At 37.6% G+C, this 24,074-nt stretch overlaps 1 pseudogene across 1 annotated transcript; it reads right to left on the bottom strand.

The window, feature by feature from the left end:
• Positions 1 to 840: 840 nt before the first annotated feature.
• Positions 841 to 21,797, bottom strand: LOC306865850 (annotated as a pseudogene). Its single transcript has 10 exons — positions 21,769 to 21,797; positions 6,129 to 6,296; positions 5,773 to 5,887; positions 5,683 to 5,700; positions 4,197 to 4,336; positions 4,012 to 4,073; positions 3,827 to 3,892; positions 3,578 to 3,696; positions 1,212 to 1,508; positions 841 to 1,160 (listed from the first exon to the last, which is right to left on the bottom strand). The product of its transcript is annotated as an uncharacterized misc_RNA (transcript).
• Positions 21,798 to 24,074: the final 2,277 nt, after the last annotated feature.

The following is a 24,074-nucleotide window of genomic DNA, read 5'->3' as shown; positions in this document are numbered from 1 at the left end:
ATAAACTTCACATCGCATCTCTGTGTAAATATTTGAATATTTTTGAAAGAGCTCGAGGTTGCTGATGCAGTTTGAGTGGAGTATTGAAAATATTTAGCAACAAACTAACATGAAAGACGGAAAACTATATATAATATTTATATAAAAAATATTATGCAGGATCATATAGTAAAAAGAAAATTATGGAATACTGAATGGAATGTTTAAAAAAATGAAATATTAAACAATCTTTAAAATTATTTTTTAATGACTATATAACGTCAAGTTGTGTATCCATTAAATAGACATTACCTTCTAAAGAAGTCTTATTGCATGACAAAAAAAATAAAAAATTACCCAAAAATGTATTTGCCAATTTTTTTACTCTAGTAATGTTTTGCATTTTAATGAGACCTGTTTTTTTTTTTTTTACAGTCTCTGGATAGTTTCCTAGACAGAAAATTAGTAGTGTTATGTCACTGACCCATTTATGTACAGGCTATGTAGGCTGTATGGGTCAATGATGCAAAGCATTTTTTTTTTAAATGTAATACTCGTGGAGCTCATATGTTGCTGTCATTCAAGCAAAATAAGAACATAACTAATAGACATTATGACAATCATGTAAATGTTTAAATTAAAATTTCAGTTATTATTTGTTATGCTAATAAATGAAAAATAGAAAAATACATTTAAAATTAAAACAGATTAAAATTTCAAATTTTGACATATCTGCCTCCAATTTACTTTTTTTATTGTTCCTTCAGCATTTCTACAGACTTTATTTTCCTATAAAAAGAATACAGTGCAAATATGCAATACAGTGTAAATATCATTAATTTGTCCTCAGACTAGCTAAACTCAATCTGTCTGTTCTGGTTGAGCTTCCAAAAGCTCCCACTGTGTGTCATCAATGAGCCTATAGTTGATTTGTCTGCATTTCTGTGGGTCTTTCTGCCTCTTCATAGAGACTCTCAAACACTGGCTGAGGAGGTGTGAATCGACCCACCCTGGCCAGATCCAGGTAATAATCCCAACTGATACTTGTCCAGATTGAGGAGGTGCTTCACTTGCACACCTGTGTCTTGTTTTCATTGCATCGCTCTCTGCACTTCCTTCTCCATCTCTTCCTGGGTGGGCAGCTTTACAGAGCCCTCCAGGACAGCAAGAGCAAACTTAACCTATGTATAAAAACAAGAACATTAGAATGAGAATCAGTCCTCTCTGCTCACCTGACAGTCAAAATGTATGAAAGGGCAAAAATCTTTGCAAATGCCAATAAAGAAAATTGAAGGGAAGCCAGGGGGCAATAAATACTTGTAGAGTGGAGTCACAAAAAGGTCCTGTATGTCCAGTCCTAGGTCTGATGGACAGAGGAAAGGGAAGTTAAAGTTGTATCCTGTACAGAAAAGAAGAATATCAGCCTGGGTCACTGATCCATCCTCTAAACCCCCAACAACAGCGCTAGCCTGCTGGATACCCAGAGGCGAAGGTAAGGACATGGTTGGTGTGTTATGACTTAGAATCACCTAGAATGAGAAAAACATTTGCGTATAAGAAATTGAAAAACAGTCGCTCAATCTCAGTCACTTATCGGCCAAAATCAGTAAAGACCAATTCAAAGTGTTTAAGATTTTCAATGTTATCCAATGAGATGGAAACAATGAACTACACAAAGGGATACGGTAATCAAAAACAGCATTTATGTTATTATTTATTCAAACTCAGTTTGTTCCAAACCCATATGACTTTTTTTTTGTGAAACTTGAAAGGAGAATGTTCATACTGATCTGGGTGTGAAGGCTTAAAGTCACAATGAAAAGGAAGCAGCGAGTAGCAACAGATCTTTTCTTATATCTTTTCTTTGTCTTATAATATGCATTTATTTTTTACCTTATTTGCTCAACGACTCTCAAACGATTCGTTCAAAGATTAATTTTTCCGAACCCCTCCTTTGCGTGACGTTAATCTGCGGTGATTTCATCTTGCCTGTAATGCCTGATAAAGCAGCGTTTGTGAGCTCAGTGCTGCTTTGTGTACAGCGTTACCGGGGAATCAGCTATTTTTGAGGCGGCACCTAGTGGCAAAGAATGAATTTGCATTTTCATTCAGACCAAGGCAAAAAGACCAACAAATGGGAGGGCAATATGCTAATGTTTCATGTCGACTTCAACATGTAACGGCTTGGGATTCGTTTTAAAAACGACTGGTTTCAATGATTCAGAGTCGACTCTTTCTTTTGAGAGACTGAATAACTTTATACCATAGACTGTAAAAAAATATTGCACTTTATACATGGTGCACGTTCAGATTTAAAAACTTTGTAGGATGTTTTCATTCACTTAGAGCTGTGTTACACACACAAAATCCATAAATAGGGGCACTTGAACTATAATTAAAAACATAAAACACATTTTTTATACTTGAAATAATAATAATAATAAAAAAAAAACAGCTAGTTTATTTCAGCTAGTTGCCAAGGCAAAATTTCAAATTTTTTTAGTTTAAATTTAAGTAATGAAATAACTACAACTGAAATAAAAGTAAATATATAGATATATAAAATCTAATACAAATTTAACAGAGATTTTTTTTTTACCTTTATTTTACCAGGAAAAGCACATTAAGATTAAAAATCTCTTTTACAATAGCATCCCGGCCAAGATTGTCAGCAACACAAAAACTCACATGGGTCTTGCAAGTAACATCCATCAATGCACACAAACAAAAATAAAATAAAAAATAACAATAAAGAAAAACAATACATAACTAAATCAAACAAAACATCTAACCAGATGTTTCTGCCTTCAAATAATTTAAAATCCCTTTAAATATATCCAGTGAGACCAGCTCCCTAAGCTTCAACTTATTTTGTAAATTATTCTAGGCAGAGGAAGCAGCAAATTTAAATGCCTTTTTGCCCAGTTCAGTGCGCACTACTGGAACAGACAGTAAGCAAAAGTTCTGGGACCGAAGACTATAACTACTTACATGTTTTTTACAGATATAGGTCTGAAGATATGAAGGAAGCACTTCCAAGATAGATTTATATATTTAAAAATGCCAATATTTTAGTCTACAAATGGACAAAGAAGACCATCCAACACGACCATACAACACATAATGATGAGTAAAAGGTTTAAGATTTGTTATAAATCTCAGTGCACCATGATAAACAGTGGCAGCAACATGAAATGAAAAACATGAGAGTGGCAGCAACAAGCCTCTTTTTAGCCTCAAATTCAATTTGTTCACCAATTGCTGGACATTGGTGACATTGGTAAGAGTAATCAATTAAAAACCCAAGATACCTATATTGTGAGATAAATTCAATCTCAGAACCTTTGAAAGTAGTGCTTGAAAGAAGATTGTGAGGGATTTTGGTCATTTTTTGGAGCTTGTCAGCATCTGTTATGATTCTGAGCTTTATGAACTAACATCTATTGTGTTCCACAATGAAAAGAAAGTCACTCTGCTCTGGAACAACATATGAAGGGTGAGTAAATAATGATAGATTTTTCTTTTCAGGTGCCCAACCCTTTAATTACAACCAAACAAAGCTGTGGCACTTAAAATGGTATGTGACCTTTTTAAAAACCTGAGCATTAACTTACTCAATGGAAATATCCACACCAGATGCTCTGGCCCCCAAGACCACAATGGACTTGCTGGCAAAGGGCTCTGGATAGCGGTTTGAGTGGCTGTGCAGGACTTTCCCTGGCAAAGATAAAGGCAAGAAGATGAGAGACGGAGAGATAAAAGGGAAGATGCAGGGGGGTGTAATGAGACTAATGTTTGGGGCTCTCAGGTTTATGCATTTGTAGTGATCAGTGATCATTTGTTGTACCTTTAAAATGCTCTATTCCAGGAATGTAGGGCAGGTGGGGGTCGGAGTAAGAGGCAGGAAATATGCCTGCAGAAAGAGGAAGGAAATATGAGTCAGCGCTGAGACGCTAAAGGGCTCCTGTGGTCTTCTGAATTCCCTCATAGAAATGCCACATGAATGCGTAACATAATACCTATTCACATCACCTCTGCGAGAATTCAGCCAGATAAAAGCCTCTGGGCATATTATGGGGTAAATGAACATTCCACTATTTGAATAATGCTATGCATTTAGAACATCACTGTGAAGCTGCAATCGGAGATTAGATGCAGTTGTGTCCATTTGAGGATGTCTGGGAGATAAAAGGACTCTTTAAGATGGCATCCCTCACCCGTTGCAGACGAACACTGAGTCGAACGTCTGCGTGTTCTGATCTCCACGTGTGCTGCGCGAAATTACCTCCCACGTCACAGCTCCCCCTGTCTCCGTCTCCATGGAGACGGGCTTCACCTTTTCCACCACAGTGTTGAACTGTGAGGGACAAAGCGGTCTGTCATAAGCAATATTCTTGCTTCCGTTGGTAAGAAAAATACTGAGAACATTTCTAATGTGGTCTCGAAACACACTAGATTTGTCCTTCAATTTTGTGGTGACGTTGATGCCTTTGACAAGCAGGGGTCAGTGACCCCTACATGCCTGATCTCAGCTCTTTTTACCCGACTAATACAATTTATTTAGAGTCTTATGTAGTTGGACTACGAGATGACTAAGAGAGTCATGCATTGTTTTCTCAGATTTAAAACAAACGGACACATGCCAAATAGCATTTGTGACATGATGATTGATCCATAATGCCAGTCACGTCAATATTAATTTTGTTTCAACCTCTCAATTTCCAATATCATCAGTTTCCCTCATTATTATGGATTTTTTTCTTCTTCTCTCTCAGATATGTAGAGACATTATGTTTAGGTTTTACAAAATATACAGCCACGGATACTGATGGATTGGTTTTTAACAATAGTTTACTCAGGATGGTTTATTTGTGTCCTGTTTTAGGGTTTATTAAACTTAAAAACCTGCAATGCCAACCTAAGTTTCTTTCACTAAAAGAGCAATTTACTAAATAGGGTACTGATTAAAGTAGTACTTTAGCCAAAAATTTAAATTTGCTTTAAATGTACTCACCCTCAGGCCATCCAAAATGAGTTACATTATATCACTTGCTCACAAATGGGTCTTCAGCAGTGAATGGGTGCCATCAGAATGAGAGTTAAAACAGCTGCTAAAAACATCACAATAATCCATATGCAATCCACATGACTCCAGCCCATCGATTAATGTCTTGTCAATTAATGTCAAAGCAAAAATACTCAGTGTTTGTAAGAAACAAGGCGTTTTAACTTTAAAATGTTGCTTCTGGCCAAAATACATCCATAGTCTATAATAATGCATCCTCCAAAATTTCATTCACTGTTGTCTTCTCACATCATAATCCAACATTTGTTTAGAACCGTTTTGGACTGTTTTTGCTTGTAAACCGAGTAAACTTGATTTGTGCATTTTTCTTTCCTGATTCAGACAGCTAACTTTTTCACCGCAATATTATGGATAGAGGTCTCAGAAGAAATGGTTTGAAGGTAAAAACGTCTTAATGATGGACTTGTTTATTACAAAAATGCACGTTTGCACTTTATAAAATATTAATTGATGGACAGGAGTCATGTGGATTTGTTGTGATGCTTTTATCAGCTGCTTGGACTCTCAATCTGATGGCACCCATTAACTGGAGGATCCATTGATGAAGTGAAGTAATGCTTAATTTTCTATTCCTTTTCATTATAGTCACATAATTTAGAATAAAGTTAAACACATACCTTGATATGATGAGCAATAATAATAAAAAAATAAAATTTTTGATTAAAAGGTTAAATTTTTATTTTTTTTAATAAAAAATAATAGTAATGTTTCTCAGAGTATTTTTCCAAATACTGCTGAACCGACGTATGGTGCAAAAAAGAAGGCAGGTGGTCATCAAAGGGAAAATCAGGGAACATCATAATCTCCTTAGGCAAATTGGTCCTTAAAACAGATATGAGATTTTATAGGACATAAAATTATAATAAATGTAAAAAAAAAAAAAAAAATGTTCTGTTCTCCTGAATTGGTCAAGTCTGCTGGTTTTGATGGGGTTTGGGGTTACTGCTTGTCAGTTTGGGAGATCAGACCCGATAGACCAGTCTAAACCAAGTCACGAAACCATTTTAGACAAGTTTAAGATGCTTTTATTCTCAGCAGGGGAAGGAACAACATTGCTCTCTACATACTGCTGTGGATGGGATACTCATTGTAATATGTGGCCACTCGTTCCTCATAGAATCACGTCCCACCCAAATGATCGGTCATTTCATACACCACGGGTGGATCAAAGTCCTCGGGCCTAGACAGGATGTGCCCCGCCGGCCCGCCTCCTAATACCGCTACACGAGCTCTATAAATAAATAATAATAAATAAATAATAATAAGACAATAAATAAAGTTTCAGAGTGAAAAGGCAAAAGTAATCTCCATCCCGATATTATATAATTCCTCGTAATATATGTAAATAAAGAATGATTTAATTTCCTGACAAATGTGCGCATGCGCACTGTCGCTCTTTATCAGCATACCTGCAGGTCTCTTGAGTCAGAAGCAATTACCTGTTCTGGATCGGAAAACTCACCGCCGGTAATCACTCACACACAGTACACACAAAGCTGTTTATTGCGGAGATTTAGCGAGCATAATCCCCCATTTTGAAGCCCTTTCGAAAAGAAATGCTTAGTCACCACAACAGTTGAATAATGTGAACTTCGGTCATGTCTTTGAGTCAGCTGCCTCCAATCAATATGGGTTTCTCCTCTGTTGTTTGCTGTGGGGCGGCTGCATTGGCTGAAAGGAAAATCTTCCGGCAAGCTAACTCTTATCAGTAACGAGACACACACTCTCACTGTATGAGCCACTGCCAATTCTTTAAAAGTTTCACGATACCGTTCTCGACACATTTCCCTCGTTTCTTTTCCCAAGAAATGATCTGACTGGCTGTAAAGAGGGCGGATGATATTTAAAGCGTGCAATGAATTCAAAATAAAGGCATAAACCGTCTCTGTCAGACATTTTTTAAAACTACTTCATGTAGAATCTCGATAAAACAGATGTTCTTACTAGAAGTATAGAGTTACAGTGATATACACCCAGTTTAGTCTTATGTAGCTAGTTGTTTGTTTGACATCACATTTGTGCAACGAGACACTTTTTGTCCATTTACATGTTCACAGCAGGGCATCACTAGGCCCTTTTTACTGGGCACCAGCCCTGGTAAAATATTACTAATAAATCCTTGTCTGACAATGAACAGAATACTGTATACTGACTTGAGAATCACTTTCCCTGATAGCCTAATATTTTGTGAATAAAACACTCTTTTGGTTTAAAAGCTGCATTCTCTGAGTGTAAAACTCATATTGCATCAGAAACTGTAAACGTTTTAGAAATGTACTTTAGCATTCTTAATACTAATTTCTTTGCTTTATATTAGAAGTTCCCATAGTTGTAGGCAACCATTATTATTGAATTGGATAATGTCAGATAACCACTAAGTGGAGCAGAAATGCTCGAGGCTGAAGTATAGAGAATTGATGTTACATTACATAGCAAATCACCATAAAGATTATACTCAAGTTAACTGTTTTAATTAAGTTTAAATTGCATTATTATAATTATGCATAATTCACTACTGGCAGTTAGACTCTTTTTTTCTTTTTGAGTATATTAAGCCTATATTATACAAAGCCTTTATTAAAACGATTGTAGGAAACGTTGGAGAAACCCCATAAACTTATTTCTACATTTATTAATTGTTAATATTGAGATTAACTATCTGAAACTTTACTGGCTATACATTATACTAAGAAAGTTGAAGATACAACATCAGTCACTAGTTTTGTACACATATACTTTATGGATGATCTTTTCCATCGCGTACAGAGTGCTTCTATTTTCTGCCTCTAAATACCATCCTGTTTTTCCCCCCAAAGTTATGTCTTTGACTCAAGTAAACTTGGAGTTTACTGACATTTATCAGGCTCACTGATCCGATGGTGGCATTTTATCAGAGCTTCTCTGGTCTGAATGTCTACAGAGCAGGATGGACACAGATAAAGATGATGAGCTTCATTCTGCAGATCACGGATATGATTATACTGGAGGACATTTACTAACTTAAAATGGTGTGCTCCACAATTATGGTGCATGAATGATTCATGTCAAATAGCTGGGTCAAAATACACCAGTCTACGCTTATGCTGTAGAGGCCGTTCAGTTTTAGATATTACCTTTCAAAATTGTGTAGTGCAATGCTCAGTTACTGATACTAGTCACTTTGCTTTTAGCACAGAAGACCTTTGAGTTGGCATGAAATAAACGCATGTTGCAGATTTTTATGACTTCTTATGACTCCATTTTAGTCTGCTATTTTCTTACAAACGACTGCGAGCTTACATTCAGATCCGCCTCCAATCAGCAATTTCGTTTGCAATAATCTTTTCATTTAGATGTATGTCACTATATGAAAAGATCTGTTACTACTTCCATTTCATCACAACTTTTAATACCATAGCCCCATGATAAGGGATAAGAGATAAATCATTGAATATCCGCTCATCTGATGCCTATTGAACTGGCAAGCTGGTTAGCACTTTCTTGGTCTGGCAAGCTCTAATCAGATTGGCTGATTTCACACAACTTTCAACAGTATTTATTTCTACATGTTGAAATGTCCTGTTATCTGTACAGCCGTTTGTAGAGATTGAATGACACACTTAAATGACATCGTCGTCGGCCACTTCCTACTGGTGGTGCGAATGGAAACCAGGAAAATGGCCCTAGTGCAAATTTAAGTTCTCAGAGGATTGCCCCTGGTGGCTAGTTTCTATAACCAACCTATGTGAAAGCTGCTTATTTGAGAGAAACTCATCCTTTACTGTCACATAAAAACAGTTAAATACTGTTTGACCACTTTAGGCATCTCTTCCCATCTAATTGGGCGTTTTTTGCCCAGAATAAGTTTTTTGATGTCCTTAGAGCATTTAGTCAAGGATCTTCTATGTGTGATTAGTATTGTATCACACAGACCAGGTTTAAGCCTAGTCCTAGACTAAAATGTAAGTCTGAGCTGTTTCAACTGAAAGAAACTTGCACTGACTGATCTTAAAATATATCAGTGCCTTTGTTTTGTCTCAAGATGCACACCAGCAATGTTTTTTTTTTTGCTAAGTATGTTCATAAAAATTATTTAAATGTTCTAATTGAACTGGCCTAATCCTGGCTTAGTCTAAGCACTGTCTGTGAAACCGGGCCTATAACTTCTTAATATTGTGCCAGAGTTAATGATGAAGGGTTGTTGTCTCCAGTTCATGCTTCACTCCTACTGCACTACTGTACAGAATGATCATCCCACGCTTGTGTTATCAGCCCACACTCTTAACCATTCAGCCACCACAATAACAAAACATCCAAAAAACAGGTCATTCTTGAGTGAATGAGAGAGAGAGAAACATATATAGTAGCATTACAGTACACATATTTATTTATAACATGTTTATTTTAGAAGACACCATGAAATTAGCATTTGCCTCAGAGCTTTTGTTCGAGGGGTTGTTGATCAGTCACATCCGATGGGATATTAAATACCCTCAGGAGGATGAGGAGCCCTGTCCCACAGGCACGTGGGCCGGAAACATAAATTCAGGTTTAATCCAGATAACATATTCTTGTCACATCTCTCGTTTGCATTTTGTTTCTGAAGCATTAATCTTTCCACCTTTCAGATATGTATCAAGATAATGTCCTTAGATTAGGCAGGATTAGCGTCAAGCACACATGACAACATTGTACTTAACCTGATTAACCCCACCGGGAAAGATAAACCTCCTGCGTCCACCTCCTCAGTCAATTATGTACTTGACATCCATAATCATTAACGTTATTTACAGACAGCCTAGCACACTGTTGGAAAGTGTGTTTACTTCAAACCATGCAAGACCAGGTTATTGACAACTTTTTTCTACTTTACTTCTGAGAAAGCGAGCGACAATGCTTAGATGACTGAAAGTGCAGTCTTTATTGCTGTAAAAAACTTCTTATACACCCTAAAGGTAATTAGAAAGTGAGTTTGTGATGCATTGTATAAAAATGAGTTTTAGTATAACCATTTTATCTAAATTAGCTAAGTGAATCAGATAATACTAGATTAATAATAGATTATAGTTGATGCAGATGCTGTTTGAATATATAGACTATTTTCTAGCATATAGAAAATGCAGTGCAGGTGCCATCTGCTTAATTTCCATGTTGCACACAGAAAAGTAAGAAATGTAAGCGTAAATGAATAAATATAAAAATAATTGAATTTGTAAATTAAAAAAATAATAAAAAATATTAACATTTAATTACAATGATTTTTAATAAAATTACTTAAAAACAATTGAAACATTATTTGTTTTAATAAGTTCCTTTTATTTTATTTATTTATTTTGTTATTATTGCGTTTATTTTCAATGTTTACAGGTTTGGGCCTGCTTGCACTACAGGTTTATCATGAATCCTTAAGAGCAACAGGTAGCAGTTTCCCCAAAGGCCACTTGATGGCAGCAGTAAGTCACCCTCTCTTATTTGCCGCCCTAAAGCGTGATGACGGCCATTGTGTGCCGTGTTTGCAGCGGCAGGCTGTGGGTTGTCAGAGTGGGAGACGTCCAAAAAAACAAAATATGACGATTCCTTTCGCCCTCCGATATGTGCCAATCGGAGATAAGAGAAAAGATGCTAGTCTCTGAAGAACGCGAATAAACTCTTGCGGGGGTTCGAATGTCGTCCAGTGGGGGAGGAAAGGAGAAAGTCAGTGTTTGAGAGACAAGACAGCTGGTGGTTCTTTGTCTCTGACAGGCATGAGCATTCAGCCCACCAGTGTACAGTGGCATGGCCTTACCACGGTATACATGGCGAGGGGGCGCGAGTGTGTGAGCGGCAAAGAAAATTGATGTATGAGAGGACATGTAGGTGCTTTCATTTTGTCACAGACAGTGTCCCGAACGAAGAAGGAGACATGCTGCAAATCCTTAAAAAGCAGAGAAAGGGATCTGTGCTAGTTCAAGAAAAACATAAAATTGAGAAGAAGGGCAAAAGCGATGAGGGGAGGAGGGGTGAGGGAGACCGAAATAGGGAGAGGCAGAGAAATCGAAAGAATGGAGTGAATCAACCCTATTTTCCCCCAGTCTTTGTATTTTACATTCAGTGCAGGTCGCTTCCTGGCACTTCATGGTTTCGACCCAGCCGTATGACGCACCGCTCCCAGATGAAGGGGACCTGCTGCTGCTCGGGCTGATAATGATAATAGTTATGATGATAACAGTAATAACCAACTTCCCATGTCGCTCTCGTCCTGCCAGCTGCTTACATGTTAGGATTATCAGCCGCTCTGACACACTGCAGTGGAGATGCTGCGGTACCCTGGGGCGCGAACGTGTGTGCGTTTCTGTGTGTATTTGTGCATATGTGCGTGCGTGTGTTTACGTGGTGATGCCCTCAAATCTGTCCCTCTTGCCTCTATTTCCTGCCAATTACACTCTTGCCTGAGATTGGTGGCCCATTCAGCTGTAAGTCCTGTTCTGATGGTGCTCAGGAGTGGGCAGTTACCCACTCGCCCTTTCCACCCCCCTTTATTGGACATGTGTATCTAAAGGACATATAGGACAGATGATTCATAGTTTATTGTTTTGTATTTCTACATTGCATTTTTGATACTGGTATGAATGCAAATGTTTTACCAAAGCAACATGTAAGAAGGTCTCTACTTGACCACCTTGCTAAGTAACTGAACATAAGCACAGGATGCTTTTAAAAATAAAGGTTCCAAAATGTTTTTTTCAGAGCGGTGTTCCTTATTGGCAGTGTTGGTTCCATGAAGAACCTTCAACATTGCAATCTTGGAACATTGGAATCTTTCTGTTGCATGGTTCTTTATAGTGAAAAAGGTTGCTTAGATTATTAAAAGGTTCTTCAACCTAAGAAAACATGGTTCTTTTAAGGGGGTCATATGATGTGATTTCAAGTTTTCCTTTCTCTTTGGAGTGTTACAAGCTGTTTGTGCATATATAAGATCCCTGAAGTTGCAAAGACTAAAGTCTCGAAACCAAAGAGATATTCTTTATAAAAGTTAAGACTCTGCCACGCCCCCCCCTAAAACGGCTCGTTCAAACACGCCACCACATGTCTACGTCATGATGTGGGGAGATTTTCATAACACCGCACAAACGTATACGCGTTGAAAGAAGGTGGAACTATTATTCTCACTGTAGTGTTGTTGCTGCTTTTGGCGCCATGTTCTGGAGATGCTGTTTCATTGTGAATGTGAAACTACTTTGTTTGGGCTTCCAAAAGAGGACACGACTAAATCAGTGGTTAAGTTGTATTTACAACGTTGTTCCAGAGCAGTACAACCCAAGTATTAGAGTATGTGCAGCACATTTTATGGAGGACTATTTCCTGAACCTGGAAGCTACAATGTTGGCTCGCACAAAGGCTGTTTCTATAAAGTGGGGCAATTCCAACTTTGCAAGGACAGTCTGGCGCTTCTGAATCACAGCCTGTAAGTACATTTCTGCCACTGACGATTCAAACGCGAGTTTTGAGCAGTGTAGAGTAGTGCTTGTTTTTTGTCGTTTCTCCAATCACAAATGCAGACATGGTAATGTTTATGTGGCGCGATGCAACTCGACACGTAAAAAGACAGTATAAGCCATTATAATCAATAATTATGTCCCCACTGGATGCAACAAATGCCTCGTTTGTAATGGGTTTTATTGTTTTAGTCTCGTTTCGCTGGGAAAGGCCATCACAATACGGTGAGGGGCGTAACATTTCCGTCTCACGCTTGAGGTATTCGGCCAATCACAATGCACTGGATAGCTGGCCAATCAGAGCAGGCTTCACTTCTCAGAACGATGAGCTTTGTAAAAAATCGACACGTTTCAGAAAGGCAAGAGCAACAATAATGTACAGTATGTGGAAAATAACAAGTTGTTTTTACTTTAAACCACATAAACACATTGTTTCGTGATAACGGAGATGGAATGTAAACACACAATTTACATGACTGAAAGAGCATGAAAATCTGACTAAATGACAAACTGCAGTGTAAAAGGACACAACTCTGCAGACAGCAGGTAGCTAAATGCCATTATAGCTGTTTTCCATGTTCATGGAGTAAATATTTTTACATGTTTCGTATGCATTTGGCCAATCAGCGTACACTTACGTCACTGTTAGTTCCTATAGAACTGTTTTAGACCCTAGCTAATGCAGTTTTTCCAAACAGAGTTCCTAGAACCAAAAAGGTTCCTAGTCCTGCAGTGCAAACATGCCAAAAAGTGCATGGCTACCTTACTTCCACTAATAGTTCTGACTATGAAAAGGTTTCTACGGTGCTAAAGCCCCTTATAAGAGCTTGGTTATAGCAACTAGCCACCAGGGCATTCCACTAGAACCACATTTTCCCCTATAGGGCCATGTTCCTGGTTGCATTCGCGTCACCAGTAGGAACTCTGAAACCATCTGACAGTGACATCATTTAAGCGCGGCAGTCAGCAACTTCAAAAACTAGAGGATGGAGAAGTACCTGGAATTCGCCACTGATCTATATAGGACTTTTTCCATGTCCGTGGAGTAAGTTTATGTAAACTGAGTCGAGGCTTTTTAAAATTGGCAGGTGCTGGTGTTTTGTATGTGTTCCCGTTTTTTTTTTTTGCCGTGTTTGCACTGCAGGAATTTATGATTTTAGTTAGTTTAATGCCTTTTGGGGGGGACTGGGACTAAATTAGCTCCTACTTTGGAGTAGGGTCTAACCCAGCACAGTACGTTGACTGGCCACATGCCATGTGACCCTGGACCACAAAACCAGTCTTAAGTCACTGGATATATTTGTAGCAATAGCCAAAATTGTATGGCTCAAAATTATTGATTTTTCTTTTATGCCAAAAATCATTAGGATATTAAGTAAAGATCATGTTCCATGAAGATATTTTGTAAATTTCCTACTGTAAATATATCAAAACTTATTTTTTGATTAGTAATATGCATTGACTTCATTTTGACAACTTTAAAGTTGATTTTCTCAGTATTTAGTTTTTTTTGCACCCTCAGATTCTAGATTTTCAAATACTTGTATTTCAGCCAAATATTGTCCTATCATAACAAACCATACATCAATGGAGCGCTTATTTATTATTTCAGCTTTCAGTTGATGTGTAAATCTCAATTTTGAAAAATTGACCCTTATCACTGGATTTGTGGTCCAGGGTCACATATAGTCTCGCTTAGACTGACAGCTGAAGGTCTGGGAACCTTAGGCGCATCATGTTTAGGGATGTGAAAATGTCGCCACAATAACAGACCAGTGTGTAAAACCTTTGTAAAAATAAATAAATACATAAAATTAGAATGTGAAAAGTTTGTCTTCAAATAGTATATTAATGGCACTCTTATTTTGCATCTCACCACGAGGTCATTACCCTTTACCTTAAATAAATGTCAAGTATTTACTCCCCATTCTCCTATAAACCAAGTAGTCTGACTTGTTTTTTTTTTTTTTGGATGCTGCAACTTTCCCCAATTCTGTAATCCATGAAAGATGCTGAACCACATGTTTCTGAAAAGGGAGCTAAAAGACTTAACTATAGGATTGTTATTATATTTATATTTATAAGCATTAAATATTAATTTTACATACAAGCACAAAGCTTTCAGTTGATTTATAAATCTCAATTTTGAAAAATTGACCCTTATCACTGGATTTGTTGTCCAGGGTCACATATAGTCTCGCTTAGACTGACAGCTGAAGGTCTGGGAACCTTGGGCGCATCATGTTTAGGGATGTGAAAATGTCGCCACAATAACAGACCAGTGTGTAAAACGTTTGGACGTATTTTAAAGAGTCTGTGCCGTGACCTTTACATATTTCACTTTTGAAAATCTGGCATTTAGTTGATCCCGATAAGCATGCATTGTCACAGTTGTAAACACGACGGCTGTGTTCTTCTTCATCTTTGTTTCCAGGCGAAACCTTAAAGAACACAACACACACCTTCCAGGAAATTCTGTAGAATTCAACAAATCAGATGATGACTTCAAAACTCCTGAAGTGTTTCTAATTTTGTGCGCCATATGTATCAGATGTTCAGCCAACGGTCCGTCGGCGTGACTTCTGTATCTGAGACTACATGCCATATAAAAGGCCAGCACATGCCATTTTTAAAAAGCTGTGTTTGAGCACTCAGTTTATTTACTCACTAATTTCACAAACGTGGAAAACGGCGGTAGTTGGACCAATGCTGAAGTCCAGCCTCTATCCTCCACCTGCTGGCGTTGTTGAATGCCATGAATACCGTCACTGTCGGCTTGCTTACGTCACAAATTCCTACTGGTGATGCAAATTCAGAAAATAGGGGGCCTATAGGGCAAACTTTAGTTCTCGGGGACCGCCCTGGTATCTAGTTCCTATTCCTAGTTCCTAGTGAACAGTTCTTAAAAGAACAATTTTTGTTCTAAGTATAAGGAACATTTAAAAAATCTAAGGAACCTTTTTTCACTATAAAAGAACATTTTGTGGAATGGAAATGTTCCATGGATATAAAAGGCTCCACTTAGAATGATAGATGCAAATAAAGAACTATTTTAAAGAGTGTACATCTTGGTAAAAACAATTAGAGCTTTATCTTAAACGTAATTTAATAATACAACAAAAGTTGTTAAAGAATTGTTGGTGTTGCAACGGCTGTATGCTTTGTGTTTAGAGTCTGACTCGTGGATACACTTTTGCCTCGCTACACATTTTCAGGTATTCCTGTCATGTCTCATATGCTGATGACTATGACGCTCTGACTCAGTAACTAAAAATGACATACTTGATTTGTACTCGCACAAATGCACAGAAAGGACTTCTGGTCTGAGATCATACTAATTTTGAGGTACGAGGATAAGCAATTAAGTCAATTAGCTGGAATTTAAGCTTCTATTGAATTCTAAGAATAGTGTCTAAAAATGCTGCCGGTGAAACGACATGCAGACGCTCGTTGGTATTTCGTGTTGAGGATGGCTCTTGCTTTCGTAATTAGCTTTCTTTGAATATGTAAATAAGCAGATGTTACTTTTATTTAGTAGTTAGCTGCCAAGATTCCCAAACAGGTGTAATCCGGAAATTGGAGAGTTAATTTTTTTCCATTATAACAAAAAAGGTTTTGGCATTTAGGTTTACATAAAGTGTTTAGTTTTAAGGTTATTTGTTTTTATGATGTTCATATATTAAAAACAATATAAATGTTACACAATATATTGTGTACATTATATATTATTTGATTAACAGAAGCGTAGAAACAATTTTCACTCACAGCTTGTCAAACAAAATTAAAATGAGAAACGTTTTGACAAAGTGTTTATTTTATCTTCGTTAATGTTTAGTTTATTTCAAGAAATCGAAATGTTTCTTTTATGATTTTTATTATATTATATTGGACTGGATGTAAAACTATGTCAAGAATAGTCTCAGAGATATTACAAAAAGTGCACTATAGTAGACATAAAAATGAATAGCCTGGTCTCAAGAGGATAATTGTATCATAAAAGCATTTAACCTCGGGTACCTCCAGAGGGACTGCTGCTGCAACACTAAATCACTTCAAACAAAACCATCTACTCTATGACAAGTAATAATTCCTAAGGTTAATGTTAGAATATAAGATGTTTGTTTGCATTTTTCATTTAACGTCTGGAATGCCTATTTAAAAATGTCACATGGAGTCCAGATAAAAGACACAAGCATACGAAATATGTGAATTTCTGAATCTGCCTCCACATCATCATGAATCGCTCAGGAGGCTGCAATCCCAGGTGCTTGCTTTTTTCATACAGTAATTAAAAGCCACGTCATGTGAGCACGACAGAATTAATTGTTAAAAATTGGGGCTCTTAGTGTGCAAATTTGCCTTGAAACAACAGAGACTTAATTACTGGTCATAAATGAAGGAAAAGACCCAGTGCCATTAGTTGTAGGGCGGCGGGCACCGGGGCCATTAGTGATGGGCTAAATTGGGCTAATTTTCAGTAAGGGCTGTGTGTGATGGAGAGGGAAAAAGGAAGAAAGAGAAAGGGGGAGTAGGAGAGAAAGATGGGCTTTAGATGGGGGGTGGGGCTCCATCAGTTTGGAAATGGTGAGTAATGAATCCGCAGCCAAATTAAGTGTATGAGTCAAACATTTAGGAATTAGATGTTCTGTAAATTAAAGATGTTTATCATGACTGCTCTGCCTTTAAGCATCTTTTAAACATGTGCCAGTGTTTCATTACAGGCCTGTCTTGATGGAGTCACATCGCCCGTCTAATGATAAACATCTGCTCAGGGGGACAATTCTAATTTATGCACCTTTGTTCTGAAGGATTACTGCTTTCCTGTGCTATTTTTGAAAATGCTGGAGGATTATGTATACCCTGCTCCAACAGTAATAAAACCACAGACGATTTTATCGGAACATTACAGTAAAATTTTACTGCAACAGACACTCAAAACCAAGTCATAGGGCTCATTTATCAAATATTTTATGGCCCTTTTATAAATACCTCAAAATAATTATATTATATTACTTACAATACTTAATACTATGCTATATATAATATTATATATATATATATATATATATGCACACAAATAAAATAATGAATAAAAAAACTAATATTAAGTGTAATTTACATTTGTTTATTATTAATATTGTTTATTCATTGGTATTATTATTAATCAAGTTTCGAATTCTAATTCTATTTCTGATATCATACAATAATACTTGTAAAATAATAATTAAATTAAATAACAAGAGTAACAACACTTAAAAAATGTTTTTATTGTATTCATTATTATTATTATCAATATTATTATTAAGTGTTTATAATATATTAATACTTTAAGTTTAAATTATACTCACATTTTTATTAATAATAAAAATTATAATAAGAAGAATGATAATAATAAAATATACTTTATATAAAAATATTACAAATATGTCTCATGACCCCATTAAATAACTGACATAATTACTATAATTGTTATGATACTTAAAAAAATATTATATTATTATTGTTATCATATTTATACTTGAAAATAAAAACATAATAAAAAGTGATTAAAAATAAAAACAAAATATAAATTTTAAACAACACTCTCAATTAAAATAGAATAATCCAAATGAATAGAAAAGAAAACAAGCCTCATACTCAAATCCTAAACTGCACACTTTCACATATGAACACAGATGCTTCTTACATGAGCTTGTCACAGACGGGCACCTGAGCAGCCAAACACGCATGTGACAGCACTCGCTCGTCATCTCGGCTTCCCAGATAAAGACTGTGCGCGCTGTGATAACGGCCATCGTCTCGGCTCTAGCACCCTAAGGGTTTTCAGGAGAATGGGAGAGGCTAATCTCAGACACAATAACCAGCAGAGATGACAGACCAGCACACTGCAGCTGTGTCACGCCACCATGCGCACGACACATTAGCCATTCACCGAGGGGGAGAGGAGAGAATAAAACCTCTGTGAATACCAGGATTTGCCAAATGGCTGACTGCTTACGGGTGTACATATTAGTTCATACTTTGATCTAAACTCTAATATAAATTTCTCTCTTATTTTTCATGTTTTTGTGTCCGTTTACGTTATCTTTGGGGCCCATGACGGTTAGATTGGCGTGTACAATTATTCCTTTATTGTGGTCTTTTCTGATAGACAATTATCTCCCATCATGCTCATTTGACATCTGTCCCTTTTATGTGCTCTGCCTGATAGGAGACTGTGTGTGTGTGTGTGTGTTATCCTCACAGAGGCCTGTGTGTGTTTGTGCTATAGTAATGGTTTTGTGTGCTTTAATCCTCTTTCTGATGCTATACCTCAAAGCTCAGGATGATAGACCAACTATATAAACAGTTTATGTGTGTGTGTATGTATATATATATATGTGTGTGTGTGTGTGTTTTTGGGGGGTGGGGGCTAAGACATTGCTCTTTTCATTCTTTGAACCTGTTTAACCTCCACATTATTGACGCTCAGATGAAAGAGAAAAAGTCTGTCTATGTGTATATTTATTTATTTTTTAATATGTGTGTGTGAGTGTATACAAACTGTGTTTATGAACTCAGCAAGAAAGATTAATTTGTTGGATCTGTTAACCTGAGTACTGTTGTACAACCAAAAGCATGACAATGAATGTTTGTCGTCAAAAAACAAATTCCCACTTAGTTGCTTTTGACCGTTTGTTGGTGACTCACCTGCTTCATGCATATTTCTTTGTGTCTTTGTGTCCCTGTCTCTCTTTTTCTGAATCTGTTTTGTCTGTCTGTTTCTCTCTCACTCTCTCTAAATGTAAAATGAGAGCCCGCCCCCAACAGGGCACTTTACTAATGCGAAAAGACACAAATTCACATGCGTGTTTAGCATCGGAATAACCCGCCATCCAATCACTGGACTATACACATCACCCCTCGCTCTGTCATCGTGATGTCACAGGGTGTGTAGAGCGTGTAAGTGTGTTGCGTAGCGAGTGTGAGCACGCAGCAGTGCGGAGCATCGACTCAAATCTGAGATTTATTGTGAGTGTCACCCAGTTCTCTCTTTTTTTGATTTTCTTTCCCTCTCCGCCCCTTTTTCCCCCATTTAACGTCACATTGGTATCAATCATCACTTTCCTCTTGCCTCCTCATCCATCTCTGTCTTCTCTGTTGTGATTTCTTCTCGCCGTATCAGTCTGTTCATGCTCCATTTTCCATTTATCACGTCTACATGATTGTTATTGCTCATTTGCACTCTGACAGTATTAAAACACCTCAGGCTTACAACAGCTTGCTGTGCCATTTTGTTTCATGAAAACACTGGTGTCTGAAACAGCGTGGAAGTGAAAGTGCACAAAAACGAACACGCATCATAAACGCCACGTGCTACAAGGGAATTAAACTGTCAGACGAGTAAGGACCGTGTGCCAGAGCGGCTGCGTGCGGGTCTGTAATCAGCTTCATTATACTTGTGTGCTACTCGTCCTTTCGGTGGTCTATCAAAAATTATTTTAAAAGGACAGAAAATGCCTTTATTTCACAGCCAGGGGTGATTGCTGAAGCGTTTCAAAGCCATTTGACTGAAAATGAGTGCAGCTCAAGCGTGGAAATGGCAAGCTGTTTATGATCTCACCTAAACCCTGACTCCTTCTGTAGGTTCCTATTCTGTATTTTCTGAAATTGCATGTCGGCCCGCTAGCGCAGATCTCTTTTGAGATAGCGGCTTGTTTTTGCAATTAAAAAGTCGTTTTCTTGCTCTCCCCCACAATCCATAGCGAAATCTGCCTGACATTTGTTCGCCATGTTTTGAGTGACGGGGCCAATGGCTTCGCACTCGGCTCACCCCGTTTCTGATTGAACAATGACCGGAGTCTCGCTTTCTGAGGTCGCTCCATTGGGGTATTTATACTAAAGCATGACAGTCCCTTCAATCCAATCAGCAGCTGCCATATTAGAGCAGAAATGTGTTATGTTTTGCTCTCATGTTCTTTAAGAGAGCGCTGCCGCATTGGCCAATCATCAGCGCAGCGTGCAGTCTCTTCTGTCTTTGTGATTTCTTTGGAATGCTGTTGTTTGCTTAAATTGCTCTCTTCTTGCACAAGAAAGCCAGAACAGAGCACGTGGCTCGAGAAAGGGCAGCTGATTGCCACTATTGTCTAGCAAGTGTGGCTCATGGGCACTCATGGGGTAATTGCTGCTCAAGGAGGCTGAGGCGTGCTCCAAAGGGAGAGAACGTATGCAGGCGAGAGCCAGTGTGTATGCAAGGAGATTGAGGACGGAGCCGACGGAAGGTTTTCGATTTATAATTTATGATAATTTTCCCAACAACGCTCTCTAGTTAGTAAAACCCTCCCAGAGGGACTCTCAAACTAAGCTGTACTAACACACACTCCCATTGTTTCACCAAAGACACAGGGTACTCTGTGAAGGGCGAGTGGGAAATGGGGAAAAACAATCATAATGGCTTTTATACCAGTCTATTGTCTGCCAAGACAACTCTGCAGCTTGTAACCCGAAGTCCCATCTTTCACAGTGATGCGTGTCTTCGCCTAACTTGAAGGCGATGTCAGCGAGACGGAAATGTTCGGAGAATAGTCTGCACCCTCAGAGCCCCGGAGCCATCATGATTTTAAAAGACATTATCTGTTAATGCGACGGTGATGATCTTTGAGGTTTCATTCCACTTGAAGTATGACTTTTGTCAGATGTTGTTTTATACTATCTGCCAAGATACATTTGCCTTTAAAGCCAGAGCTGGGATGTGTTTGCCTGGCTTTTTCCATTCATTTCGTTTAATTTATAGTGTGACACCTGGAATTGTGAAGGTTTACATCCTTGTAAATACTCTCTCTCTGCATCTGCATCACTTTTGACAAAATGCCAAGCTGCCGGAAATCTACATTTGCATTGATGAGTGGTTTTGTGTGCACGTTGGTCTGAATGTAGAGATTCTGTGGCCTGAAATGCTGCCATGTGCATAGATGTGGGGGTCTTCGAACGTTCATGTTATCATATGTTGGCATTATAGGGGGGACAGCGAGGGTAGAGAGAGAGTGCACGCGCGTGTGAGAGAGAATATATGTGTGTACACTGTATATAAATTGGCAGGTTGTTATTAAATGTGCAGACCTCTCTACTATCTCCTCCTCCAGCCCTGCGCCAGTGACGCACAAACGGCTGCAGTAAAGTGAGTCATCCAGCCCTGAGGATCACCAGCCCTCCCTCTATCTCTATATCCCCCTCTTCCCCAGTCCCCCCTTGTACCTCTTTCTCTCTTACCCTCCTCCATTCAGTCCCTGCCACTCCATCCCTCGTCTCCTTTCCCCACTGTCCCCCCTGATTTTTCTAGTCACATGTTGTTTTTCACTTATTGACCGAAGCCCCCAGTATGAGTCTCTCTGCTTTTTCCACAAAATCTTACTACTTTTTCACTATTCTCATTTTTTCCATTTTATCAGATCAATAAAAATGGATGTTTTAGATGAAAAAGTCCAGTTGGCAGTAAGAACGTAACATAAAAATGAAAAAGAGGAAGGAGGGAAAGAAAGAAAAGAAGTCAAAAGTGGAGGTTTGTCTTGTATGTTACACGTCAAAGATGCGTCACAACTAAAGACTATATACAGGTGTTTAAATATGCTGGCAAGTTACCTTATATGAAAAGATTTATCAGCGTATTTGTATGTAAGAGAGATTATCATGATTTACTATAAAAGCCACACGATTTCTGACTCAGTATCTGACTCATTTTTAATCACTACATTGTCCAAAGTTGATAGTTGCAACCAAAACAAGTAAGGAGCGGTATAGGAAAGTGTACAAGTAATTGCAGTTGCGTAAACAGAAACTGGTCACATGGTGACTATAAATCGATCAGAAGTATCGCTTAAATGCTTAAACGCTGCTCAAATTACAGTATTGTGTGGATTTTGAGGTCATATGCTACTATTCTATCCTTCAAGAAATTTTGGAAGAAGTGGGAAGAAGGCCGATCAAATCCGTGAGTCATGTAATTGTGAGCACTGCCCTGGTTGGCTTTGACTAAAAAAAAAAGAAGTTCTTTGCCTGAAAAAAGCAATTTAGGACCTAACTTGCCGTGGTTATCCAATTAGCTTCATCTAAAACGCGGATATGCATGGGGAGCAACATACTGATGTCGCCATTTAAATCCTCTCAAAGATTTCTGCTGAAACACAATCAAATGGAATCTATTCTTTTATTAAAATGAAAGTGGCTGTAGAATAATGGCTGAGTGGGGAGCTGGCTACCCATGTAAATGAAAAGAAACCGGAAATTTAACTTTTCGAATTCTCAAAGTGGTTACAGCTCTGACTCATTCAGTTTGCTCAGTCATTGCAGCTGTGCCATGACTAGCTAAAGAGTCACAATAAAACTTTTGACTTCTCAAATTGTCTCTACTCTCAGTAATGCATATCAATTTGTTTCATACATGAGCTTATGCGTACATTAACTCCATGTTGTTATATTTTGGTCACATTCATACCATAGTAAAAAAAAAATAATAATAATAATTGCAAAATTGTTTTTAAGGAAATTGAATGGCCAACATGTTATTTGTTAATACCTCAGAGATATTCATGATTTTGCTTAATTTATGATCAAAATCATTGAAAGTATATTCTCTCTAACCCTACAACCCTGTAGCTTTCAGTGTATTGTTAAGTGAAGGTATAGAAGTATACACTTTTTTAATATATATATATATATTATAGTTACCATATTGAAATAAATAGCAGCTACTTTGTACAGTTATTTGCATAAAGTATTTAATTAGCACATGCCTTATGTAACCTAGATGGCAAGGTGTAGCCTACAATCTTAATTTAAATATTGTGTGGTTTTGAAATCTGGTCTCCTTATCCTCAAGAGAGGTTCAGAATGGAGAGGCAGTGTGGGCGAGTTTGTGGAGGCGATGGTGGGATGTAGTGAAGCAGGTATGTCCTTATCAAAACCTTATCTGGGACAACAAGGTCGTTGCTTGCCAGAGGACACCTTTCTGTACTTAGAAAACACTGTTAAAACCACCCACCAAGATACAGCTTAAAGAAATAATCTGACAGCCTAGTTAATTCGGGCTGTAAGAGAACACAAATTAATAAAAAAAAATCTAGAATCTTGAAAATTATGTGTGTGTGTGTGTACATACAATACTGTTCAGACATATGAAAGAAGTCTATGTTCACCAAGGCTGCATTAATATGATCAAAAATACAGTAAAAACTACTATTACAATTTAAAACAACTGTTTTCTATTTGATTATATTTTAAAATGTAATTTATTCCTGCGATGGCAAAGCTGAATTGTTAGCAGCCATTACTTCAGTCTTCAGTGTAAAAAAAACCTTTTCAATTGTTTGAAATGTGACCCTGGACCACATTGTGTCAATTTTTGCAAGCTGAATAAATAAGCTTTCAAATGATGCATGGTTTGTTAGGATCGGACAATATTTGGCCGAGATGCAACTATTTGAAAATCTGGAATCTGAGGGTGCAAAAAAAATGCAATGCATTTTTATTAGCAATGCATATTACTAATCAAAAATGAAGTTTTGATATATTTATGGTAA

Source organism: Barbus barbus, assembly GCF_936440315.1.
Source record: "Barbus barbus genome assembly, chromosome: 47".
In the NCBI taxonomy this organism is placed as follows: domain Eukaryota; kingdom Metazoa; phylum Chordata; class Actinopteri; order Cypriniformes; family Cyprinidae; genus Barbus; species Barbus barbus.
Note: the sequence above shows the minus strand (reverse complement) of the source record. Positions and strands in the feature narration are given on the sequence as shown.